This window comes from Loxodonta africana, unplaced genomic scaffold, assembly GCF_030014295.1.
Source record: "Loxodonta africana isolate mLoxAfr1 unplaced genomic scaffold, mLoxAfr1.hap2 scaffold_165, whole genome shotgun sequence".
NCBI classification, from domain to species: Eukaryota; Metazoa; Chordata; class Mammalia; order Proboscidea; family Elephantidae; genus Loxodonta; species Loxodonta africana.
Window position 1 is genome coordinate 94,428 of NW_026974913.1, and position 24,194 is coordinate 118,621.

Consider the following 24,194-nt stretch of genomic DNA (forward strand, 5'->3'; position numbering starts at 1 on the left):
ACTTTCATTCCTTCTTGCATCTTAAGCCTTTCACCTTATTTTCTTTCTGCTTGAAGAATACCTTTGGAATTTTCTTTAATGTGGGCATGCTGATGTTAACTTATCTAGGTTTTGTTTGTCTGAAAACAAAGGTCTTTGCTCATTCATGAAGGATGTTTTTCCTCAGCATAGAGTTCTGGGTTGCCATGGATTTTCTCTCTGTAATTTAAATATATCATCTCATTGTCTTAGGGTTTTCACTATTTCTGTAGAGAAGTCATCGGTCAGTTTTTTTGTTTGTCCTTTAAAGATAATCTCTTCCATTCTTTAGTAGTGTTCAATTATTTGCTTTTTGTGGGGTTTTTTGTCTTTAGCTTCAGCAGTCCTACTATGAATTTCTTTGTATTTACCCTACATGGGTCTTATAAGGAAACCCTGGTGGCGTAGTGATTAAGCGTTATGGCTGCTAAGCAAAAGGTCAGCAGTTCGAATCCACCAGGCGCTCCTTGGAAACTCTACGGGGCAGTTCTACTCTGTCCTATAGGGTCGCTTTGAGTCGGAATCGACTCGACGGCAGTGGCTTGGTTCCTTTTTTTTTTTTTTTTTTGGTTTGGGTTTTGTAAGTCTTCTAGAATCTGTAACTTGATATCTTTAATCATTTGAGGAAACTTCTCAGCCATAATCTCAGTTTTTCTGCCTCATTCTTTTTCTTCCTTCTTAAAGTATCTTATGCTGGATATTTTCATTGTATTCTCTGTATCTTATTTGTTTTTATATTATATATATTTTTCCTTTTGTCTATGCCTCTATTTTCTTCCAACATGTCTTCCACTAAATCTCTCTTCAGCATTTGTAATCTGCTGTTATATACATACATTAAGATTTTAACTTCAGCTATAGTTTTCAGTTGACTTTCTAAGTTGATCTGTTTTGTAGTTTCTAGTTTTTTGCCAAATTTCTAAGTCTTGCCTTTATTTCTTTGAACATAATAGAGTTATTTCAGTGTCTTTGTCTGATAGCTCCAATATCTAGTTTTTCTGTGGATCTCATTCTGTTATTTGTTGTTTCTACAGGTTTCACTCTTTTCTTTCTTTTTTAAAAAAATTGTTGATTATATTAGAGAGGCGAGGCCAAGATGGCAGAGTAGTGAGACGCTGCCAGTGATCCCTCTTAGAAAAAAGACCCGAAAAAACAAGTGAAGCAATTATATTTATGACAAGCTAGGAGCCCTGAACATCAAAGGCAAAGTTAGAAAACGGACTCAACGGCAGGGGGAGGGAGAGACTATTCAGAAGTGGAGAGGAGTTACTGGACCTGAATAGCCAGGAACCCTCAGGCACCGTTCCCTGGAGCGAGTGCAGTGGGGCTGGCAGTAGCGTTCCAGAGGCGCTTCACTCAGGGAAAGACAGCAAGTTGCACAGACTACTCACACCTCCAGAACAAGAGAAGAATGGCACTCGCAGCAAAAGCTAATTACTTGTGTTTATTTTACCACGCCCCCAACCCCCAAGCTGGCTTCAGTGGCTGTCAATTTCCCTGGGCCTGAGATAGGCCCCGGTACCACTCTGAGCCATTCTTCCGTCCTTGAAGAAGGTATAAGTTCACAACTGGGGGAAAGGTAATCTGCCAGCTCAATTAAGCTGGGGAGCTCAGGACAGAAGTAGCTCTTGTTCAGGCACAAACGGTCCATGGGCTTTGAATACCTTTCACCCCAGCATGGACCTGTGTGGGCCCATTTCAGGAGAATAGGCCCTTGTTGCCAGACTGCAATGGTTTCAGCTGGACAGTGGAAAGATGGGTGTTTGATGTTTGACACTGCTTTGCCTATTAAACGGCGTCTTCACCTACCCACATCAGGGGCCTAAGGACTGCTGGCTCCACCCACAATACCTGGCCACCTGTGACAGAGCTCCAAGGATAAGTAGTACCGCCCAGAACTTACAACCAAAAGCATTGGGTACCCATCGCCCTTCTGCAGAACCCACCCGTGTGCTCTACAGAACAGGGATGTGCTTTCCTCACAGACACTCAGAGGACAGCTGTCAGACCCCTGCCTTGATCAGAGCCTGACCCCCTACTGCAGCCAGATACTTCTGCCTACACCAATAACCCCTGCCCCTCTAAGACTGTAGGACAGAGCCTGTACCTTACACTTTATGACCAACTACCTGGGCACCTGAGTTGAATCCATACAAGAAAAGTAAATGAACTCCTAGGCTCATATACCTGGTAACAGTGCTAGCCATCTGGTGATAGTACATTAGAGCTTCAAAGGTGAAAATAATCAACCTAGTGCACTCAAGCAGCTTATCTGGGTATACCAAAACTAAACAAAGCAAGAAGCTAGGATACAAAAAGCAAGCATAAAATAAACCAATACAATAACTTATAGATGGCTCAGAGACAACAGTCAATATCAAATCACATAAAGAGGCAGACACGGGGGCAGGACCAAGATGGCTGACTAGGTAGAAGCTTCCGCTTATCCCTCTTGAAACAAAGACTCGAAAAAACAAGTGAACTGATTACATAAAGGACAATCTACAAACCCTGACCATCAAACACAGAACTAAGGAGTTGACCTGAGTGACAGGGGAGTGAAAAGCCACACTGCAGCAGCGACCGCTTCCGGAGCCAGTGTCCCACGCCACAGCCTTGAGCCCTCGCAGTTTCCTGGTGCCAGAGTGGTGGGGCTGATTGTGGCTTACTGAGACAGGGAAGCACGGATGTAGGCCTAACCCTCAGGACCAACCTCGGAGGGGACCCAGGCAGCACACGCAGGCTCCACACAGACGTGGCTGGCAGGGAAATGAAAAACCACGGGGAAGCAGCGACTGGTTTTGGAGCCTGGAGTGCAGCACCCCAGAAAGGAAACCTTGGTGCTGGGCGTTGGACTAAGTGTGGGGGAGCTGATTGCAGCTTCCTGAGATGGTGTGAGCATGGACGCAACCCTAACCCTCTGGGACAGTCTCAGCAGGGATACAGCCAGCACACGCAAGCTACACAATGCTCTGGAATCTCAGAAAAAACAGTCCTCACCAAACAACATAAGTAACTTTGTATATTTTGCCAGGCTACTCTCTTCTATATATCTGATTCCACCCCTCATTGCCCCAGCCAGCTTCATTAAGACTGGAATTCCCTGTGCCAGAGAGTGAAGTGCACTGCTCGATTTTTTTTCTTCTTTCTTTTCTAACCCGTTCTCCTGGCCTGAGAAAAGCACCATTTAGCAATCAAAGAAAAAATCCTTCCCTGACTTCCCTAAACTGCAATTAACAATACAGAATCAGCTCCATCCAGGCATTAAGAGACCCATAGTCTTTGGCTTTCACCCTACAGGTAACTAGGTGGCTATTATAATGCAAAGGCAATTCTGATAGACATCTGACCATAATTGTTTTAGCTCAGCAGTGGAAAGGCAAGTTTTGGAGGTCAGATACCTCTCTACCTATTAAACAGAGACCTCACTGGTCCACACCAGTGAAAAGAGGGCTGAGACTCCACCCACACCACCTAGCCACCTGCTAGAGGGATCTGAGAATAGTGATGTCTACCCTAGCATTGGGTGCCTAAGATACAGCTGCAGAGCTCACCCACCAGAGCACTCTAGAGAATAGAGCCACACCTACCTCACTGACACTTGAAGGAAGGCTGTCAGCATCCTGCCCTCCTCGAAATGTGACCCCCTGCCACTAATAGAAACTGGTGCATACAACCATCACCACTACTCCTCTAAGATAATAGGTGAGAGCCTACACCACACACTAGGTGACCAGCTATCAGGACACCTGAGCTGATTCTATTCAAGAATAGTGAATGGACTCATACACTTACATACCTGGGAACAGCTCAGGCAAGCTGGTAACAGGACGTAAGTGATTCAAAAGCTACAGCAATCACGATACCACAATCCAGTAGCCCATCTGGGTGTATTGTAACAAAACAAAACAAGAAGATAAGACTCAGTGAGCAAATATAAAAGAAAATATTACAATAGCTTATAGATGGCTCAGAGACAGCAGTCAACATCAAATCACATGAAGAAGCAGACCATGATTGCTTCTACAAACCCCCAAATCAAAGAATCAAAATCATTCCCGGATGTAGATACATTCCTAGAATTGCCAAATGTAGAATATAAAAAAATTGTATACAGAATGCCTCAAGACATCAGGAATGACCTCACAAATGAAATAAGGCAATCTACAGAAAAAGCCAAGGTACACACGGATAAAGCAGTTGAAGAAATCCAAAAGATTATTCAAGAACATAGTGAAAAAATTAATAAGCTGTAAGAATCCATAGAGAGATAGCATTCAGAAATCCAAAATATTAACAATAAAGTCACAGAATCAGACAACTCAATAGGAAGTCAGAGGAGCAGACTCGAGGAACTGGAATGCAGAGTGGGGGAGCTGGAGGATAAGGCAATTGACACAAATATAGTTGAAGAAAAATCAAATAGAATTTAAAACTATGAAGAAACCCTAAGAATCATGGGGGACTCTATCAAGAATAACTTGCGTGTGATTGGAGTTCCGGAAGAGGGAGGGATAACCGAAAATACACAGAGAATAGTGGAAGATCTGATGGCAGAAAAATTCCCTGGCATCGTGAAAGATGAAAAGATATCTACCCAAGATGTTCATCGAACCTCATACAAGATAGATCCCAAAAGAAAATCACCAAGACATATCCTCAAACCTGCCAAAACCAAAGATAAAGAGAAAATTTTAAAAGCACCCAGGCATAAACGAAAAGTTACCTACAAAGGAGAATCAATAAGTTTGCACTACTCGGCAGAAACCATGCAGCCAAGAAGGCAATGGGATGACGTATATAGAGCACTCAAAGAGGAAAAACTCTCAGCCAAGAGTCATACATCCGGCAAAACTCTAAAACATGAAGGTGAAATTAAGATATTTACAGATAAACACAAGCTTAGAGAATTTGCAAAAAACGAACCAAAACTGCAAGAATTACTAAAGGAAATTCTTTGGTCAGAAAATCAATAATATCAGATACCAACACAAGGTCACAGAACAAAACATCCTGATATCAACTCAGATAGGGAAATCACAAAAACAAAATAAGATTAATTAAAAAAAAATTACTCAAAACAGGGAATCATTGATGTCATTATGTAAAAGATTACAACAGACAAAAAAGAGGGACTAAATACAGGAGACATAGATCTTACATATGTAGAGGAAACCAAGGTGATATAGGGTGAAACAAGTTAGGTTTTTACTTAGTCAAACTGGGGTAAATATTAAGGTAACCACAATGAGGTCTAACAATTCCATACTTCAAAATAAAAACCAAGATAAACATAACGACTCAGCAAAATAAATTCAACTACTATAAAAAGGAGGAACACACATTCTACAAAGAAAAACTCAGCGCAAAAAAGTAAATGGAAAAATGAAATTGTCAAAAACAGGCATCAAAATGACAGCACTAAACTCATAAAAAAAAAAAAACTCATACTTATCTAAAATTACACTTAATGTAAATGGACTAAATTCACCAATAAAGAGACAGAAAGTTGCAGACTGGATAAAAAAACACGATCAGTCTGTATGCTGCATAAAAGAGACACACCTTAGACTTAGAGACACAAATAAACTACAACTGAAAGGATGGATAAAAATATATCAAGCAAACAACAATCAAGAAAGAGCAGGAGAGGCAATATTAATTTCCTACAAAATAGACTTTAAAGTTAAATCCACCACAAAGGATAAAGAAGGACACTACATAATGATTAAAGGGACAATTTACCAGGAAGATACAACCATATTAAATATTTATGCACCCAATGACAGGGCCACAACATTCATAAAACAAACGTTAACAGAATTAAAAAGTGAGATAGACACCTCCACAATTATAGTAGGAGACTTCAACACAACACTCTCGGTGAAGGGTAGGAAATGCAGTTAGAAGCTCAATAGAGACACAGAAGATCTAATTGCTACAATTAAACAACTTCACTTCATAGACTTATACACAACACTCCACCCAACAGCTGCAAACTATAATTTCTTTTCTAGTGCACATGAAACATTCTCTAGGATAGATCACATATTAGGTCATAAAACAAGCCTTTGCAGAACCCAAAACATTGAAATATTACAAAACATCTTCTCTGAATGAAAGACCATAAAAGTAAAAATCAATAACAGAAAAACCAGGGAAAAGAAATCAAATGCTTGGAACTGCACAATACCCTGCTCAAAAAAGACTGGGTTATGGAAGACCTTAAGGAGGGAATAAAGAAATTCACAGAATTCAACAAGACTGAAAACACTTCCTATGAAAACCTTTGGGACATGGTGAAAGCAGTGCTCAGAGGTCAATTTATATCAATAAAGGCACACATATTAAAGAAGAGCCAAAATGAAAGAACCGTCCCTACAACTTGAACAAACACAAAGAGAGCAACAAAAGAAACTGTCAGGCACCAGAAGAAAGCAAAAAATAAAAACTACAGCAAAATTAAATGAATTAGAGAATAGAAAAACAATTGAAAGAGTTAACAAGGCCAAAAACTGCTTCTTGGAAAAAATTAACAAATTTGATAAACCACTGGCCAGACTGACTAAAGAAATACAGGAAAAGAAACCAATAACCCGAATAAGAAATGGGACGGGCCATATCACAACAGATCCAACTGAAATTAAAACAATCATATCAAATTACTACAAAAAATTGTACTCTAGCAAATTTGAAAACCTAGAAAAAATGGATGAATTCCTAGAAACACACTGCCTACCTAAACTAACACACACTGAAGTAGAACAACTAAATAGACCGATAACAAAAAAAGAGATTGAAAAGGTAATCAAAACACTCCCAACAAAAAAAAGCTCTGGACCTGACGGCTTCACTGCAAAGTTCTACCAAACTTTCAGGGAAGACTTACCACTACTACTGAAGGTATTTCAAAGCATAGAAAAGGACAGAATACTACCTAACTCCTTCTATGAAGCCAGCATAACCCTGATACCAAAACCAGCTAAAGGCAACACAAAAAAAGAAAATTACAGACCTATATCCCTCATGAACATAGATGCAAAAATCCTCAACAAAATTCGAGCCAGTAGAATTCAACAACATATCAAAAAAATAATCCACCATAACCAAGTAGGATTTATACCAGGTATGCAAGGTTGGTTCAATATTAGAAAAACAATTGATGTAATCCACCACATAAAAAAAAGACAAGAACCACGTAATTTTATCAATTGATGCAGAAAAGGCATTTAACAAAGTCCAACACCCACTCATGATAAAAACTCTCAGCAAAATAGGAATAGAAGGAAAATTCCTCAACATAATAAAGGGTATTGATACAAAGCCAATACCCAGCATCATCCTAAATGGAGAGAGCCTGAAAGCATTTCCCTTGAGAACGGGAAACAGACAAGGATCCCCTTTATCACTGCTCTTATTCAGCATTGTGCTAGAGGTCCTAGCCAGAGCAACTGGGCTAGACAAAGAAATAAAGGGCATCCAGATTGGTAAGGAAGAAATAAAATTATCTCTATTTCCAAAGACATTATCTTATACACAGAAAACCCTGAGGAATCCTCAAGAAAACTAATAGAAGGGTTCAGCAAAGTTTCAGATTACAATACAAACACACAAAATCAGTTGGATTCCTCTATATCAACAAAAAGAACATTGAAGAGGAAATCATCAAATGAATACCATTCACAGCAGCCCCCAAGAAGATAAAATACTTAGGAATAAACCTTACCAAAAATGTAAAAGAGCTATACCAAGAAAACTACAAGGTACTACTGCAAAAAAACCAAAAGGGACCTACGTAATTGGAAAAACATATCTTGCTCGTGGATAGGAAGACAACATTGTAAAATTGTCCATTCTATCAAAAGCCATCTATAGATACAATGCACTTCCGATCCAAATTCCAATGACATTTTTTAAACAGATGGAGAAACAAATCACCAACTTCATATGGAAGGGAAAGAAGTCGCGGATAAGTAAAGCATTACTAAAAAAGAACAAAGTGGGAGGACTCACTCTGCCTGATATTAGAACCAATTATACCGCCACAGTAGTCAAAACAGCCTGATACTGGTACAACAACAGACACGTAGACCAATGGAACAATATTGAGAATCCAGATATAAATCCATCCACATATGAGCAGCTGATATTTGACAAAGGCCCAGTGTCAGTTAATTGGGGAAAAGACAGTCTTTTTAACAAAAGGTGCTGGCGTAACTGTATATCCATCTGCAAAAAATGGAACAGGACCCATACCAGGACCCATACCACACACCATGCACAAAAACTAACTCCAGATGGATCAAAGACCTAAACATAAAATCTAAAACGATAAAGATCATGGAAGAAAAAATAGGGACAACATTAGGAGACCTAATACATGGCATAAACAGAATACAAAACATTACTAAAAATGACGAAGAGAAACCAGATAACTGGGAGCTCCTAAAAATCAAACACCTATGCTCATCTAAAGACTTCACCAAAAGAGTATAAAGACCACCTACAGACTGGGAATAAGTTTTCAGCTAAGACATCTCCCCCTGGCACCTGATCTCTAAAATCTACACGACTCTGCTAAAACTCAACCACAAAAAGACAAACAACCCAATTAAAAAATGGGCAAAGGATATGAACAGGCACTTCACTAAAGAAGACATTCAGGCGGCTAACAGATATATGAGGAAATGCTCTCGATCATTAGCCATTAGAGAAACGCAAATCAAAACTACAATGAGATTCCATCTCACTCCAACGAGGCTGGCATTAATCCAAAACACACAAAATAATAAATGTTGGAGAGGCTGTGGAGAGACTGGAACACTTATACACTGCTGGTGGGAATGTAAAATGGTATACAACCACTTTGGAAATCAATTTGGCGCTTCCTTAAAAAGCTAGAAATAGAACTACCATACAACCCAGCAATCCCACTCCTCAGAATATATCCTAGAGAAATAAGAGCCTTTACACAAATAGATATATGCACATCTATGTTTATTGCAGCACTGTTTACAATAGCAAAAAGATGGAAGCAACCAAGGTGCCCATCAATGGATGAATGGATAAATTATAGTATATTCACACAATGGAATACTACACTTCGATAAAGAACAGTGACGAATCTGTGAAATACTTCATAACATGGAGAAACCTGGAAGGCATTATGCTGAGTGAAGTTAGTTGCAAAAGGTCAAATAGTGTATAAGACCACTATTATAAGATCTTGAGAAATAGTTTAAACTGAGAAGAACATATTCCTTTGTTGTTATGAGGGGGGGCGTGAGGGAGGGTAGGAGAGGGGTATTTACTAAAGAGATAGACAAGAGCTACTATGGGTGAATGGAAGGACAACAAGAGATAGACAAGAGCTACTATGGGTGAATGGAAGGACAACACTCAACACAGTGGAGGTCAGCACAACTGGACTAAACCAAAGCAGTTTCCTGAATGAACTGAACGCTTCAAAGGTCAGCAAAGCAGGGGCAGATGTTTGGGAACCATGTTTTCAGGGGACATCTAAGTCAACTGGCATAATAAAATCTATTAAGAAAACATTCTGCATCCCACTTTGAAATGTGGCGTCTGGGGTCTTAAATGCTAACAAGCGGCCATCTCAGATGCATCGATGATTCTCAACCCACCCGGATCAAGGGAGAATGCAGAACACCAAGAACATAAGATAATAACGAGCCCAAGAGACAGAAAGGACTACATGAACTACAGACTACATCATCCTGAGACCAGAAGAGCTAGATAGTGCTGGGCCACAACCAATGACTGCCCTGACAGGGAACATAACAGAGATCCCTTGAGGGAGCAGGAGAACAGTGGGATGCAGACCCCAAATTCTCATAAAAAGACCAGACTTAATGGTCTGACTGAGACTGGAAGGACTCTAGTGATCATGGCCCCCACACCTTCCGTTTACCCACTATGGGAACCATCCCCAAAGCCAGTTCATCAGACATGGATTGGACTAGACAATGGGTTGGAGAGGGATGCTGGTGAGGCGTGAGCTACTTGGTTTGGGTGGACACTTGAGACAATCTTGGCATCTCCTGCCTGGAAGCGAGATGGGTGGGTAGAGGGGCTTAGAAACTGGCAAAATGGTCACGAAAAGAAAGAGTGGAAGGAGGGAGTGGGCTCTCCCATTGGGGGGAAAGTAATTGGGAATATGTAAGAAGTTGTGTATAAGTTTTCATGTGAGAGACTGGCTTGATTTGTAAACTCTCACGTAAAACACAACAAAAATTATTAAAATAAAAAAAAAAGAAGCTGACCCATGATTGCTTCAACAAGCTCTCAGAACAAAGACTCAAGCAATCTTCTGGATGAAGGTGCAATCCTGGAATTACCAGATGCAGAATACAAAAGATTAATATACAGAACTCTCAAAGACATCAGGAAGGAAATGAGGCAAAATGCAGAACAAGCCATGGAACACACAGATAAAGCAGCTGAAGAAATTAAAAAGGTTACTCAAGAACATAATAAAAATTTAATAGGCAGCAAGAAACTATAGAGAGACTGCAATCAGAAATTCAGAAGATAAACAATAAAATTACAGAGTTAGAAAACTCAACTGAAAGTAAGAAGAGCACAATTGAAGAACTGGAAGGCAGAATTACTGAGATTGAAGATAAAACACTTGGGACCAATATATTTGAAAAGAAACCAGATAAAAGAATTTAAAAAATGAAGAAATCCAAAGAATCATGTGGGACTTTATCAAGAGAAATAAGTATGAGTGATTGGAGTACCAGAACAGGGAGGGCTAACAGAAAATACAGAGGGAACTGTTGAAGATTTGTTGGCAAAAAACTTCCCTGATATCATGAAAGATGCTCATCGAATTCCACATACGGTAGATCTCAAAAGAAAGTGACCAAGACATATAATAATCAAACTTGCCAAAATCAAATATAAAGAGAATTTTAAGAGAGGCTAGGGATAAAAGAAGTCACCAACAAAGGAAAGTAAATAATAATAAACTTGGACTACTCAGCAGAAATCATGCTGGCAAGAAGGCAATGGGATGACTTATACAAAATATTGAAGGAAAAAAATTGCCATCCAGGAATCAAACCATAACCCTGGCCCTCTGGCCCTCTGGCCCTCTGGCCTTAGCCCTCTAACTCTAGCCCCTAAGCCCTGAGCCCCAAAGCCCCTAAGACCCTAAGCCCTTAGGTCCTAACCACCAAGGCCCTAAACTCTAACCCTAACCCAAACTGTAACCATATACCCTAAACCCTACAATCTAAACACCTACACCCCAAAACACTACACACAAAAACCATACACACTAAACCCTATACTCGAAGCCCCAAACCCTAAACCCAAACCTCAAGCCCCAAAGCCCAAACCCAAAACCTAACCGTAAGCCCTAAACCCTAACACCTAACCCTAAACCCTAACCACCCTAACCTTAACGACCCTAACCCTAACTACTCTAGCCCTAACCCTCAAACCCTAACCCTCTAAGGCTAACCTGAAACCCTAACCCTCTAACTCAACCTCCAACCCTCAAACCCAACCCCAAACACTAAACCTCAAATCCCTAGCCCTAAACCTAAGAATGAGCCTAAGCCTAACCCTAACACAACCCTAAACCCTAAACCATAACACTTAAAACCCTAACACCCTTAGCCCTAACACATTTAACCCTAACATCCTAAATGCCAAAACCCTAAACACTAACACCCTTAACCCCAACCACTAACCCCTAAACCCTAACTTAAAGCCTAAGTCATCTAACCCTCTAACCCTAATACCCTAACTCTAAACCCTAAAACCTAAACCCTAACCCCAGCCCCCAGCCCTAACCCTCACTCTAAGCCTTAAACCCTAAACCCTAAGTCCTAAAACCCTAAACTCTAAGCCCTAAGCCCTAAACCTAACCCTCTAACCCTAAACCCCAAAACCTTACCCCAAACCCATCCCAAACCCCTAAACCTGAACCCCTAAACCCTAGCCCTAACCCGTAACCCTAAACCTCTAAACTATACCTCTAACCCTAACCACAACACCAACCCCAACCTCTGAACCCCGAAACCCTAACCCCCAACCCTAAGCCTCTGAACCCTAAGCCTAAACCCTCTAACCCTAAACCCTAACCTTCACCCCCTCACATCCTCACCTTCTCACTCCCTCACTCTATAATCTTCTCAACCTCTAACCCCCTCACCCTCTAACCCCTCACCCTGACTCCCTCAATCTCTAACCCCCAAACTCTAAACCCCAACCCTCTAACACCCACCCTCTAACCCCAACCCTCTAACCCCAAACCACAAATCCCAAACAAACCCAACCCCAAGCCTAAACCTAAACCCCTAAAACCTAACCCAAACCCTAATGACTAAACCCCAAAACCCTAAACTCCCAAAACCCTAAACCCCAAACTGCAACCCCTAACACCTAACCTGTAACTCCGAACTCTAACCTCAAACCCTAAACCTAACACCTACCCCCATCCCAAAAACCCTAACCAAAAAACCCAGCCCTAAACTCTAACCCCCAAACCCCAACCCCTAACCCCAAACCCTAACGACCCTAACTCTAACAACCCTAACCCTAACATCCCTAACCCCAAACCCTAACCCTTTTTGTTAGCAGCAGTAGCACTTAACCACTAGCCACCAGGGTTTCCATGAGCAGTCACAGGAATAGACATATGCACACCCGTGTTCACTGCAACATTATTCACAGTAGCAAAAAGATGGAAACAACCTAAGTGCTCATCCACAGAGGAACGGATAAACAAACTATGGTACATACACACAGTGGAACACTACACGACAATAAAGACCAATGATGAATCTCCGAAACATCTCACGCCATGGATGAATCTGGAGCGCATCATACTAAGTCAGTCACAAAACGACATATACAGTAAGAGACCACTATCATAAAAACTCATGAAAACATTTACGCACAGGAACAATCCTTGATGTTCACCAGGGAGACGAAGAGCGGGTAGAGAAAAGCTAACTAAACAATAACCAAAAAAACCAAACCCACTGCCGTCGAGTCGATTCCAGCTCATAGCGACCATACAGGACAGATTAGAACTGCCCTATAGAGTTTCCAAGGAGCGCCTGGTGGATTTGAACTGCAGGCCTTTGGTTAGCACCGGTGGCTCTTAACCACTACGCCATCAGGGTTTCCAACCAAACGACAGATATGTGGTAACTCTGGTGAAGGAAGAGACAGTACACAAGACTGGGAAATCAACCTCAGCCTCACCCTAACCCTAACCATAACCCTAAACCTCTTGTGCCCTAGCCTAGTAACCCCAACCCCCAACCACCTAAAACCTATACCCCTAAACCTAACTCCCAAACCTCTAACCCCCCAACCTGAACCCCTAACACCAAACCCTAACCCCTAACCCTAATCCTCTAACCCTTCTGCATCTCTGGGCCTCTCGACTCTCCGTCTATTTTCTTCCTCCAAATCCTACTAACACTCAGTGGAATTTTGAAGTTTCAGCTGTGCTTTGCTTCTTGTTGTCTCCACCGGTCCCATCAAGGCACTGCATCATTTGCTCTGCTTCACTATTCAGTTCCAAAACCATGGCTTAGAATCGCCTGACACTGAACTTCAGCGATTCGGTGCAAGGCCGCGAGAGGGCGCGCGCACCGCCGGTTCCGTTCTGCCCACCAGACCCTCTGAGCATGGGAACCTCCTGGACCTAAGCCGGGACTGACCTGGGTACTGCTCCAGTGGCGATAGCAGAAGCTTTTCTTCCCAAGGGACCCAACGCCCCAGGGCGCTCTCTCAATACTCCCATTAATGCTGTTACTATCCTAACCCACTCCTTCTGCGCGACCTAGTGGGTCCTCGACCAGGCCCAGCCTTCACGACCCGCACCCCCCTGCCGTGGTCACGTAGAGGAACCTGCAGGGCCGCGCCCTCCCCGCCCAAGCTCTGCCCCTCCATACCCTGATGCCCTGCAGGCCTCTACTAGGTCCCCGCCCAGAGGAGAGTTGTCGCCCTGCACGGGGTGGGGGGACACGAGTGAACAATCGGAAACCACACCCCAGGCACGAAGCCCACTGCCCATATTGAGATCGTGTGAGCAGGGCTGCCCCGCCGACTGGAGCCTGCACGACATCACTCACGTTTGTCAGCTTCTCACCGCCCTCTGGGCTCAGGGTCCCAGAGCAGCCAATCCCCCCGGGGCGGGGGAGGTCGCCCGTCCGCAGGGGCTGGAAGATCGGGTTGGCGCCCATGGCCGGAGCGCTTAAAACCCTTATAAACCCTCATAAAAGGCCAGCTCCAGACCTTCAAGTGTCAGCCCGAGAGACACCTAATCTCCTCCAACCTAAAAAAAAAAAAAACACACCCGTTGCCCTCGAGTCAATTCTGACTCATAGCGACCCTATAGGACAGAGTAGAACTGCCCCACAGAGTTTCCAAGGAGCGCCTGGTGGATTCAAACTGCCAACCTTTTGGCTAGCAGCCTTAGCACTTAACCACTACACCACCAGGGTAACCCACGAACCCACTGCCACTAGGGTAGAGGCTCCAAATCCCGCCAGTGTGAGGAACCCTCAAATCCCCTCAGCACCAGAGACCGCGTCCACAGCGACCGGTACACAGCGCTGCACAAATGTTTAAGTTAACAAATGACCTGGTTGCTCAGGACCCCTTCCTGCTACCCCCACCCCGCCACCCAGAGGGGGAGCGGGACCCGGCATCCACACTGTTAACAGACACTGAATCGCTGCATCCACAAGGAGTAGGATCCCCGCGCTGCTCCACAGATTCCCAGGACCCCTTCCTTTCCCGGTGGGGCCGCGCCGACGCCCCAGCCCCGAGAGTAGACCAGCTGGGCGCGGGCGAGGGCGCGGGGTGCCTCAGCCTCCCAGGCACAGCGCCCAAAACAGTAAGGGGCAGCATGGCCTTGGGCGGGGGATCCCTCTCTCCCCGTCCCTGGCACCCTACGGAGTCTGGTGGGGGTGGGAGGAGGAATGGGGGCGAGTGCCCCGCCCTCAGTCTGGAGTCTCACCCGCCCGGGCGAACTCTGGGCCTTGGTTTCCCCCCTGGCACAGGGAGCAGGTGGGGGGCGTGGGGGGCAGGCGCCCATCCCCCAGCTTGGCCCGCAAACCTGCCCCGGGCAGAGTAGGGACCTTGGTGCAGCCCTGGACACGGACTTTCTCCCCAAGCCCTTCAAGCCCCCAGGCCCGAGGGCACTCCGCAGCTGGATCCCGCGGCTGGAACCCCCCCCCCCCGCAAATCCATGGGGATGCAAATTTCGCAGACCAGCTGCGTCTCCCGGGCCAGAGGCTCCCTCTCGCAGCCCCTAGAGTGGCTGCGTCCACCCGGCCCCACGCCGCGTCCGCTCCTGGGGATCACTTGGGACGGGGTACGCCGGAGGGGGCGATGCAAGCTGCTAAACCAACGTCCGGACTCCCCAACCTCTGGAGCCCACGGGATGCTGGGACTGGGACCCGCCCTCCTGGCGCCTTCCCTCCACACCTTCGAGGGGCCAGGCTTGTTCAGTCTGGGAGCGGGCCCCTCCGTCCAGCTGCCGGAGTTTCATACCTTTCAGAAAACACGGCACGGAAAGCAGCACGAACAGCATCCTCTCTAAGGCGCGCCATCCGGCCCGGACCCCTCACCACCCGTCCCAGCGCTTCCGGGAGTAACTGGCTGGACGGCGAGGAACATGGCTGCCGGCCCCCCCCAGCGGCCTGGGTGTGGGGCGGGCGTGGGGGGGTTGGGCCTCCAGAGGGGAGGGCGGGGTCTAGAAGCAAGGACAACGCCAAAGTGTGCGGGGTGAGGAGACGGGAGATGTCAGGAGAGGGCCCTCTCGCGTGCAGAGTTAAGTATTGGAGGTGCAACGGTTAAGTGCTTGGCTAACTGAAAGGTGGGCTGTTGGAACCCACCAGCTCAGGGGTTGAAAAGATCTGGAGATGGGCTCCCATAAAGATTCTAACCAAACAAAATCCAAACCAGTTGCTGTTGAATCAATTCTGACTCATAGTGACCCTATAGGGCAGAGCAGAACTGCCCCACAGGGTTTCTAAGACTATAAGTCTTTACAGAAGCAGACTGCCATGTCTTTCTGCAAAGAACCAACTGGTAGATTCGAACTGTCCACCCTTTGGTTACCAGCCGAGCTCTTAACCACGGGGCCACCAGGGCTGTGCCATAAAGACTGCAACCTAGGAAACCTTGTGAGGCAGTTCTAAGTTGTCATACAGGGTTGATATGAGTCAGAATCTCTTGATGGCACACAACCATGATTGTACTAAGAAAAATTCCTCCAAGCAGCTGTCTACATGACCCCTGAAGCACACATGCATGCACGCTATCAAAGCAGTGCGGCCAAAGACAGGAAATTGGAATAGAGACATTATAGAGTGGACAGTGAAAAGTGATTTCTGAGGGACATGCAGCTCAAGCGGAGGAGGTAGCATACAACTAAATGCCCTTCTCCTATTGTTCAATGGTCTTGAGAAAGAATGTGTCCCAGGAATTAACTGTAGCCCAGGAGAACTTGAAGACAGCAAATACAGAGGACCGGTCAGGATGCTTCTGCAGTGGTCAGGGTGAGGAGTGATGGTGGTAGTGCAGGTGGGAACAGTGGGCAGGCTTGAGGTGTACTTTGGAGCTTGAGCTGCCAAGAATTGCTGGTGGATCAGACGTATGGGATGAGGGGGATGGAGAATCAAAGGTGACTTCTAGAATTCAGGCTACCATGAGCGCATGGTCACCAGAGCCATTCTCTACCATGTGGAAAACCATGGAGGAACAAACTTGAGAAAATGACCAAAAGATTTTTTCTGGACATGTTAGATTTGCATGTCTGAGGTCATCCAAGTGTGGAGAACAGTTCCCAGCTGTGGATACCACTCTGAGGTAGAGTACTTTTCTGGGTTCTAAGAATTTGGAGATCATCAGCCTATAGCTGATTTGAAAGCCACTGGTGGTGCGATGATTATGCATTTGGGTGCTACCAAAAGGTCTGCAGTTTGAATCTACCAGTCGCTCCTTGGAAACCCTGTGGGGAAGCTCTATTCTGTCCTGTACGGTTCCTGTGAGTGAGAATCCACTCGATAGCGACTTTGTTTTGTTTTGTTTTGTTTTAATACTAAGCTCAGAAAAGTTGTGTGTCAGGGTTGTATTTTTTCACAATACTTATTCAAGCAGTTCGAATCTACCAGCCACTCCTTGGAAGCCCTATGGGTCAATTCTACTCTGTCCTTTAGGGTCGCTATGAGATAGAATCGACTCAACAGCAATGAACTTAGTCTTAGAGGAGCTCTTTGTCTGTCAAAGCTGAGAGTTTTACTTCATACTTTTTAAAACTGCCATGTCTCATGCTACGCGGCTACCCTTACAGGAGCATTTTTGGTGCTAACTTGACTTGTTCTTGGTGAAGGGCTCTGTATTCATTTTCTAGGGCTGCCACAGTAAATTACCAAAAACTGAGTGTCTTTAAAAAAACGTATAATCCATACAGTCCAAGAAGCTGTATTATATGAAGAAGAAGGGGCATCAGGATTAGAGGAAGACTCATTAACAGCCTAGACATGCAGATGACACAACCTTGCTTACTGAAAGTGAAAAGGACTTGAAGCACTTACTGATGAGGATCAAAGACTTCAGCCTTCAGTATGGATTACACTTCAACATAAAGAAAACAAAAATCCTCACAACTGGAACAATAAACAGACAAAATACTGAAGTCATCAAGGATTTCATTTTACTTGGATCCACAATCAACACCCATGGAAGCAGCCGTCAAGAAATCAAACGACATATTTTATTGGGCAAATCTGCTACAAAAGACCTCTTTAAAGTGTTAAAAATCGAAGATGTCACTTTGAGGACTAAGGTGTGCCTGAACCAAGCCATGATATTTTCAGTCGCCTCATGTGCAGCTAAAGCTGGGCAATGAATAAGGAAGGCAAAAGAACTGAAACTTGAATTATGTTGTTGGTGAAGAATAATGAATATACCATGGACTGCTAGAAGAATGAACACACCTGTCTTGGAAGAAGTACAGCCAGAATGCTCCTTAGAAAGGTGGGTGGCAAGACTTGGTCTCACGTACTCTGGACATATTATCAGGAGGAATCAGTCCCTGGAAAAAGACATCATGCTTGGTAAAGTAGAGGGTCAGTGAAAAAGACAAAGATCCTCAATGAGACAGATTGAGACGGTGGCCGCAACAGTGGGCTCAGACATAGCAATGAGAAAGGCCCAGGGCTGGGCACTGTTCCGTTCTGTTGTACACAGGGTCGCTATGAGTTGGAACTGACCCAACAGCACCTAACAACAACATCATAAACTCACTAGATCTCCTGGGGATAGAATGTCATATTCACTGTAGAATAGATAGAGTTTCTTTGTTTGTTTGTTTACCATATTTACTAATACTATGATTTACATTTGATAACTTCCACATTCTGTTGGATTGCTTTTCTTTGGAATGGACACAAACGTGCATCTCTTGCAGTCTGTTGGCCAGGTAGCTAGCTTCCAAATTTCTTTGCATGGTGGAGTGAGCATCTGCAGTGCTGCATCTGTTTGTTGAACCAACTCAGTGGGTATTCTGTCAGTTCCTGGAGCCTTGTTTTTTGCCAGTGCCTTCAGTGTAGCTTGGACTTCTTGCTTCACTACTACCAGTTCTTGATCATATGCCACCTCATGAAACGACTGAGAGTCGACCATTTCTTTTGGTACTGTGACTCTGTGTATTCTTTCCATCTTTTGTGTGTGTGCTTTAAGTGAAACTTTACAAATCAAGTCAGTCTCTCATACAAAAACTTGTATACAGCTTGCTATGTACTCCTAGTTCCTCTCCCACCAATGAGACAGCACACTCCTTCTCTCAACCCTGTATTCCCCGTGTCCATTCAGCCACTTTCTGTCCCCCTCTTGCCTTCTCATCTCCCCTCCAAACGGGAGCTGCCCACATAGTCTCATGTGTCCACTTGAGACCAGAAGGTCACTCCTCACCACTATTTTTTCTATCCTATAATCCAGTCCAATCCCTGTCTGAAGAGTTGGCTTTGGGAATGATTCCAGTCTTGGGCCAACAGAAGGTCTGGGGACCATGACCTCCAGGGTTCCTCTAGTGTCAGTCAGATCATTAAGTCTGATTTTTTTACGGAAGTTTGAGGTCTGCATCTCACTGCTCTCATGCTCCATCAGGGATGCTCTGTTTCGTTCCCTGTCGGGGCAGTCTTTGGTTGTAGACGGGCACCATCTAGTTCTTCCGGTCTCAGGCTGATGTAGTCTTGGATTTACGTGGCCATTTCTGTCTTTTGGACTCATAATTACCTTGTATCTTTGGTGTTCTTCGTTCTCCTTTGCTCCAGGTGGGTTGAGACCAAATGATGCATCTTAGATGGCCGCTTGATAGTGTTTTTAAGACTGCAGATGCCACTCACCAAAGTGGGATGCAGAATGTTTTCTTAATAGATTTTATTATGCCAATTGACCTAGATGTCCCCTGAAAACATGGTCCCCCCACTGCTGCCCCTGCTACTCTGGCCTTTGGAGCATTTGGTTTATTCAGGAAACTGCTTTTGGTTTAGTCCAGTTATGCTGACCTCTCCTTTATTGTATATTGTCTTTCCCTTCACCTAAAATAGTTCTTGTCTACTATTTAAATTTGCGAATATCCTTCTCCCTCCCTTTCTCCCCACCCTCATAACCATCAAAGAATATTTTCTTCTCTGTTTAAACTATTTCTTGAGTTCTTATAATAGTGGTCTCATACAATATTTGTCCTTTTGCAACTGACTAATTTCACTCAACGTAATGCCCTCCAGATTCCTCCAAGCTATGAAATATTTCACGGGGGGGAGGGAGGGAGGGAGGGAGAGGGTTTTTTACTGATTAATTAGTAGGTAAGAACTGCTTTAGGTGAAGGGAATGACAACACTCAATACATGGAAGGTCAGCTCAATTGGACTGGACCAAAAGCAGAGAAGTTTCCAGGATAAAATGAATGCTTCAAAGGTCAGCGGAGCAAGGGCGGGGTTTTGGGGACCATGGTTTAAGGGGACTTCTAAGTCAATTGGCAAAATAATTCTATTATGAAAACATTCTGCATCCCACTTTGAAATGTGGCGTCTGGGGTCTTAAATGCTAACAAGCGGCCCTCTAAGATGCAGCAATTGGTCTCAACCCACCTGGAGCAAAGGAGAATGAAGAACACCAAGGTCACACAACAACTAAGAGCCCAAGAGACAGAAAGGGCCACATGAACTAGAGACCTACATCATCCTGAGACCAGAAGAACTAGTTGGTGCCTGGCCACAATCGATGACTTCCCTGACAGGGAGCACAACAGAGAACCCCTGAGGGAGCAGGAGATCAGTGGGATGCAGACCCCAAATTCTCATAAAAAGACCATACTTAATGGTCTGACTGAGACTAGAGGAATCCTGGCGGCCATGGTCCCCAGACCTTCTGTTGGCACAGGACAGGAACCATCCCCGAAGACAACTCATCAGACATGAAAGGGACTGGACAGTGCGGGGGGGAGAGATGCTGATGAAGAGTGAGCTAATTATATCAGGTGGACACTTGAGATTGTGTTGGCATCTCATGTCTGGAGGGGAGATGGGAGGACAGAGAGAGTGGGAAGCTGGCAAAATTGTCACGAAAGGAGAGACTGGAAGGACTGACTCATTAGGGGGAGAGCAAGTGGGAGTACGGAGTAAGATGTATGTAAACTTATATGTGACAGACTGACTTGTAAACGTTCACTTGAAGCTCAATAAAAGTTAATAAATATATATATATATAAATGGTCACCTAATGGTATTAAAAATATGATATTCAAGTCAGCTATTATAGGGACATCTTTGGTTTAGGGTCTGTCAAAACCAATATGCCTATTGTTCATAGGAGACACCTGTGATATCTCACTGGTTTCTAGTCATGCTTGTAGAGCAAGTCAAAGTTTCACCCAAGCTTCTGTCAGTATTAATTATATAAAATACATATGGGTTGGGACGGGTGTATATCATCACCATTATCATCAGCAGCAGCACTTTTTTTGCATTATCACTAAATCAGTTAAAATTTGTGTTAACTGGGTTAAAAAAAAAAAAAACCTGAGTTCAAACTTGTGTAATAATTACAGGTGCATGAACCCCTTCTAGAATAAATAAACAATTGACCTAATTAGACAACATCTGGTTTAAATCATGCTCCAGAAATAATCACGACAAATGGGATTACTGTTATTGGTGAAATGGTTGGGTTATATCCTTAGAACTGGGCTTGAACTCTATCCTAGTTGATTGACAATCCACAAATTTCATTGACTTAAAATGTGGGGATATTTCTCATTTATAATACCTCTTGGGTGTGAGTCAAGTGCAAATCTGCTCTGAATTATCATCTTTCCTATTTCATTTCTGGTTAGCAGCTCTTATGTTAGTCACTATCATGGCAAATGCATAGGAATATGGATGGAACCAGGTAAATGGCACTTAATTCTTCTGTTTGAAAGTGGAATCTTTCACTTCACTCATATTCCATTTGCCCAGCAAGTCATATGGCAAATCCTGACGTGAAAGAGATGAGAAATACCCCGCTACTCAGGATGCACCAAGGATAACCCTTTCCCTTGTTTCTAGGTATAGTGAATTAATCATATATTTCATATACCATTAGGTCTGTATTTGGCTTCCATATCACGTTCCTATATTAGTCATGGAATCGACTCGAAGGCACTGGGTTGGGATATTAGTCAGAATTTTACTACAATAATGATGCATAAAAGACAACCACAAAATCTTAGTGACATGTAATAAAAAGTATTTCATGCAAGTCTACAGATCAGCTAGGTTTTGAGTTCAGGTTGTTTCCATGCATCTCTTAATTTCCTTGGACAAGTTGAAGGGGCAGCAGACACTTGAGGCATGTTCATCTCATGGTAGAACTTCAAGCTTTCAGAGGAGAAGTCTCTTACAGACTAGGCTGGGAAACACCACACTCACACTCATATCCACATTCCATTAACCAAGTACCATGGCCAAGACTAGTGTCAGTGGGTCAGGAAATATACTCCTCCCACGGAGACAGTGTAGATCTATGTGTGTGGGGGCAAGCAGGGGAATAATGTCAATATTTGGTGACTAATAATCTAATCTACACAAGTTGCATTCACTCATCCAAGAAATACTTTCTGGACACAAATATTTTTTTCAGATACCAAAGCAGGATTCAAAGTATATGCATTCTAGTTGTTGTTAGCTGCCATCAAGTTGGTTCCGAGTTACGGTGACTTTATGCATAATAAAATGAAAGATTGCCATGTCCTGTAACATCTTCATGATCTTTGGTATTTTGAGTCCGTTGTTGCAGCTATTGGGTTAATCCGTCTCACGAGGGTTTCCCCCATTTTGGTTGGCTCTCTACTTTACCAAACATGGTACCTTTTTCTAGCAATTGGTTTTTCCTGATGACATGTTCAAAGTAAGCAATTTGAAGTCTCACCGTCTGTCATGGATTGAATTGTGTCCCCCCCCCGAAAATATCTGTCAACTTGCCTAGGTCATGATTACCTTGTGTGATTCTATGATTGCCTATCATTTTACGATCTGATGTGGTTTCCGTAAGTGTTGTACACCCTATCACTATGATGTAATAAGATGGATTAGCAGAAGTTATGTTGATGAAATGTATAAGATCAGGTAGTGTCTTAAGTGAATCTCTTTTGAGATACAAAAGAGCAAAGTGAGAAGAGAGACATGGGAGCCTCATACCACCAAGAAAGGAGTGCTGGAGCAGAGCATGTCCTTTGGGTCTGAGATTCCTGCACTGAGATGCTCCCAGACCAAGGGAAGATTGATGACAAGGACATTCCTCCAGAGCAGACAGAGAGAGAAAGCCTTCCACTGGAGCTGACGACCTGAATTTGGACTTGTAGCCTACTAGACAGTGAGAGAATAAATTTTTCTTTGTTAAAGCCATCCTCCTGTGGTATTTCTGATATAGCAGCATTAGATGACTAAGACAGCATCCTAATTTCTAAGGTACATTTTGGTTGTATTTCTTCTAAGACTGAATGAGTAAACATTCATTCTATTGGGAGTCTATGGTATATTCAATATTCTTCATCAACGCTGGAGTTTGCATGCATCAATTCTTTTTCTAGTAGTAGATAGACAGAAATAGATACACATAATTACATATATATAGTTAGATGGTGCCTTGCTATCTGAAGAAAAATTTAAAAAGGAGGGTAAAAGGACAAGATAGTAACTGGTTCAGGGATGAAGTCTCTCTATCATTTCTAGAAGCAGACTGCTCAAAGCAAATGAACTGGCTAAAGCCCTAAAATAGAAGAAACCTCAGCAAAATATAGCTGTAATACAATGAAAGAGCCCAGTGATGTAATAGGAATTGAGGAGCATACAATAATGGAGGCCAGGTGGAGTTGGGCCTTGAGTTTTTTAAGAGCTTTCCATTCAACTCAGGTTTTTGTAAAATTGAATAGAACCTTAATAAAATCTAACATACTTTAAATGGATTATTCCATGTACCATAAAGCACATGGTACAAAGATGGGCACAGTAAGACCATTTAGATAGATATTACAAAAGTACAGGTGAGTAAGTATGATGACTTGAACCATCAAGTATGGAAAATAGCAAAAGTAGCAAAATCCTGAAGACAATGAGCAAATGCTGAATAATGCATTCTTTGAGAGAACAGTGGAGTCAGGGATGCTACTAAAGCTTTGGTTGAATAAAGGCATCATTTATTGATAGGATGAAGATTGGGCAGGAAAATATCTTGGAGAGCCTAATCAACCTTTAAACTTCAAATAAGTCAATTTTGAATACTTAATATATAACCTCATGGAGAGATTAACTTGGAAGTTGATATTCAACCATGGATTTCAGGGAAGAGATTCTATTTGGAGATATAAATTTGGTAGTTGTAAGCATAGAGATAGAAATTAAACAATGACATAAACTAGATTTAGTCAAATGAGAAGTCTGTTTATTTAGGTAAGGACACAGCACTGTTCATTTATTACAAAATGTCAGGTATCTGGTAGGGGCTGTTACTTATTTTTTAGTACTACTCTAGCTACTATTGGGCCTTTACATACCTACATAAGTTTTAGAATTAGGTTGTCATTTTCTTTACAAATTTTGTTGTGATTTTTATTAGATTTGCATAGAATA

At 43.4% G+C, this 24,194-nt stretch overlaps 1 long non-coding RNA gene across 1 annotated transcript in view; it reads right to left on the reverse strand.

The window, feature by feature from the left end:
* Window positions 1-15,676, reverse strand: part of LOC135229212 (uncharacterized) — a 55,173-nt gene extending 39,497 nt beyond the window's left edge. The window contains exon 1 of the long non-coding RNA XR_010319995.1: window positions 15,568-15,676. This is a non-coding gene — a long non-coding RNA (uncharacterized LOC135229212). The remainder of the gene's footprint in view (window positions 1-15,567) is intronic.
* Between the last annotated feature and the right edge of the window lie 8,518 nt (window positions 15,677-24,194).